Source organism: Balaenoptera borealis (genome assembly GCF_965194805.1).
Source record: "Balaenoptera borealis genome assembly, chromosome: 1".
NCBI classification, from domain to species: domain Eukaryota; kingdom Metazoa; phylum Chordata; class Mammalia; order Artiodactyla; family Balaenopteridae; genus Balaenoptera; species Balaenoptera borealis.
In genome coordinates, this window is record NC_138860.1 from 44,393,060 (window position 1) to 44,397,021 (window position 3,962).

At 43.9% G+C, this 3,962-nt stretch overlaps 1 pseudogene across 1 annotated transcript; it reads right to left on the reverse strand.

Moving 5' to 3' along the window:
* Positions 1–662: 662 nt before the first annotated feature.
* Positions 663–3,523, reverse strand: LOC309633319 (ras-related GTP-binding protein C pseudogene; annotated as a pseudogene). The gene has a single exon. The product of its transcript is annotated as a ras-related GTP-binding protein C pseudogene (transcript).
* Between the last annotated feature and the right edge of the window lie 439 nt (positions 3,524–3,962).

Sequence of the window (3,962 nt, forward strand, 5' to 3'; positions counted from 1 at the left end):
CTCGAACCCGCGTCCCCTGCATTGGCAGGCGGATTCTTAACCGCTGCGCCACCAGGGAAGCCCAACCTTTGCATATAGAGATTCTGATGCTTGAGAGCATTTAAATTTTCGCCCCAAAATGAACCTACAATGTAAATATCTACCTTTTAGTTAGATTCACTCTAATGCTGCTGCCAAAAGCCAGGCTTAGCTGGAACTACATCTTCCTTATTTCAGGGAAGCAATTGTCTTGCTTGTTTATACTGGTACCTAAGGCAGGCAATTGCATTGGCTAAAAAGGGAGTTGGTTTACTGTTTAAAAAGTGTTTGTTTTATTATGTCAATGAAGAATCTACCTAATTAATTAAGTACAGGAAGTAACAGCATTGGTCAGGATTTTTAGGCAATGTTGAGAATTAATTTTATATTACTATTGGATTCATATAAACTCCCTGCAGATTTTTCTATGTTCCCACTAGATCCTAAGCATTTATCTATTATTGTATTATCAATATATGTGGAAAGTTCCTCAGGAACATGTTTTTATATAAGCGATGAAAGGGGACACATAGCTGCTATACGGAGCACACAGGAAAAACAAAACAAAACAAAAAACAAACAAACAAAAGAAACAGACATGAAAGGTAAGTGAAGACTCTTAGAGGAAGTGCCCTCTTAAGTGGGATGTGAAGGATTAGTTTGCACTTTAGAAGAGTTTTTTTTTTTTTTTTTCTGGAGTAAATACATTTATTGATACCCATTTTATATAGTTCAATGAAATAATCTATAAATATAAAAGCATTGTTTTTTTTGGATATCACCATGGCCCATGTAAATACTCAACAGTCAGAATCGTCTGCAGGAAGCATTCCAAGTCACACGGTTAGGTTTACAGATCTGAATATACATATTTCATTAAACAGTGGCACTTATGTACTCAAGTGGTCCAGTGGCTTTGGAATATATGACTACTGGGCATGTGGAGTAAAAATAACGTGTAAGTTTAAGTCAATGGAAAAGGGTATCAACTGTCAACAAAAAGAAACAATTATGAATTAATATCCTAGGTGAAGAAAGTACCACAGTTGACACTTGGCGTCAGAATACTGAAGACGAAGTATGTTTAACGACACATCGTGGTGCCATATGCTCTCTTCAAGTCCCAGTGGGCAGCCCACCAGCGCCTTAGGGTCATTCAGGATCAACAAAACAGCAATTCTTAAAGGATCTCAATAGCTTAGAATAAAAGGAATGTGGGGGCTGGTATCAAGTTTAAAGAAAAGTGAGCTACATAATTCAGTGACATAATGAGTTTCCCTCCTAAGAGGAGGAGATTGCGGGGAAAACAAATTCTTTTTTAATTCCCTTTGTTACAGTGATCAGAATCATTTATCTAACGTGGGAGCAAGAACCCAGATATCTGGTACCCAAAACACAGGTGCACTAATTTTCTTCTGTTTTAAAGTTTGTTCTTCAACACTTCCGAGGGAACTAATGCAGCGGCCACTGTTGAGCCTTGTTCTTGACTTGATGCAGCATAGAATTTTTTCATTTCTTCAGAAACAAATACAGGAATGTCCTTTGCTGCAGTCAGACCATGTGTCTTCTGAGTTAGCAAGCAAATGCATTTAGAAGGTCTGAGGTGTGCAAGGTCCAAAATTGAAATCTGAGAGGCAGTGTTAGAACTTAAGCAAGGCAGGATTTTCAGAGACTACTCAAATGAAAATCTAAGCAAAGCATATAAAAACTCAGTTCTTTCTATTATTTTCAACTGGTAATTGACAGCAACATTCTCTAGTAAGGATGGGTAAGTGATGTTATCTCCAGGTCCAAAATATCCCAACTACTTAAAGTAGGACCCCCAAGAGGAGAAAGACACTTGAGGTCTGTGGTCTATAAAATTCTTTTTTGCCATTTTTTTAAAAAAAAGAAATAGTAGCTTCAGTTGCACACCACTGGTTGAAGGGGTTTTCATCCAAATGAGAAACTCTACCCCTTGTCTCTAGTGCAACAGGCACCAGATTCCCACAAGCGGCAACTTCCATGTCCTGTAGCACGTGGCATCTGACCCTGGAGTGAAGAATAAGCTGGCACAGACCCCGACCACCGGCATTCAGGCTAGATGGCATGTCGTGGCGTGCCATTGTGTGTCAACGCTTTCAGGCTGGGGGCACTGGTCTGGTGACCACAGCTCCTGTGAGAAGTCACACCCACCTCAAAAACCTCATGAATAGCTTTTCGGAAACAATGGAAGTTGTAGTCTATTAAACCTTTTCGTTCAAAACTTTCTTCCCTAAGGATGCAGACCAGTGCCAAAAATTTAGTCACCTCCTTTAAATACAGGACCGTTGTGTTATTCAGCTTGATGATGGCCACAGATTCTTTGTCATAAGCACTTCCACTTCCATCTTCCTTTAACCCATATATATACAAGACACATCAATTACAACATCAATCATGTCACAGCAAAGTTCATACGACTGCATATCCACAGGAGAACTGTCTGTTGCAATGTAGATTTTGCTGACGACATCGAAGAGAAAAGCTTTTTCAATACCTGAATTTGATATAAAGATATTTAATAGATTTTCCAAGGTCGGTAGTTGTGGGATAAGTTTCTGCACCACCTTACTAAAGGCTTCAAATATTGAATGGTCATAGATACTAGTCAAATAAAAGCTAAGGTGGAGTTTTTCTAGCCCAGCATCTGCAAGGTCGTCATTGGCCCTTTGATGAATGTCCATCTGTGTTTCTATTTTGTGATCATCAGACAGACCATCAACTTTGTGAATAAAAACCTCAAAATTCATGCCTGGGTTAACTTTGTAGGCTTTAGAAACAGTCATGTGAAGTCTTGTTAAAGCCTCCATGTAGTTATCCTGTGCATCAATGTCATATATCAAAGCTCCTGTTCCCCTGAAGATCATCTCGTAGTCAAAAGTAGGGTCGAAAAAGTCCATTTGCCCAGGAAAATCCCATATTTGGAAATTCACAAAGGAGCTATTTGAAATGTCATCTTTGTAAATCTTGTTGGTACTTTCCAAAAAGAGGGTCTCGTTGGGTGACATTTTATGAAACACCACCTTCTGGATGGAGGACTTGCCGCTGCGCCTGAGCCCCACGAGCAGAATCCTAGGCTTGGAGCTGTCAGCGCCCCCCCACCCCCCACCCCGGGACACAGCCTCGGCCGGTCAGCGCCCCAACCCCGCCGCCCGCGGCTGCCGCCTCCTCTTCTTCCTCCTCCACGCCGCAGCCGAAGTCCTTTGGGAACGAGTCCGCCGGGCCGTAACTGCCGGCGAGGGGCGTCTCCTCCGCCCCGTACTGCAGGGACATGGTGCTGGAGCCGCCGCCGCCCGCGCCCTGACAGGCCACGCCAGGCCGAGCCAGGCCGCCGCCTCCCCAGGCCGCCGCCGCCACCGCCCCCGGCAGCCGCCAACGGCATGCGGTCCCTAGAAGAGTTTTTTTTTTTTTTTTTTTTTTTAATAAATTTATTTATTTGTTTGTTTTTATTTTTGGCTGTGTTGGGTCTTCGTCGCTGTGCGCGGCTTTCTCTAGTTGTGGCGAGAGGGGTTACTCTTCGTTGCGGTGCACTGGCTTCTCATTGCAGTGGCTTCTCTTGTTGCGGAGCAGCGGCTCTAGGTGCGTGGGCTTCAGTAGTTGTGGCTTGCGGGCTCTAGAGCACAGCCTCAGTAGTTGTGGCGCACGGGCTCAGTAGTTGTGGCTTGCAGGCTCTAGAGTGCAGGCTCAGTAGTTGTGGCGCACGGTCTTAGCTGCTCCACGGCATATGGGATCTTCCCAGGCCAGGGCTCGAACCCGTGTCCCCTGCATTGGCAGGCGGATTCTTAACCACTGCCCCACCAGGGAAGTCCCCCTAGAAGAGTTTTGATGTTTGGTTATGGTGGCTCTAGGAAGGGACAGTGGAATTCATGGCACTGGTGTGGTAATCTGTAATTAGACACAGCTTTCAAGCTAATGTGCCTTAG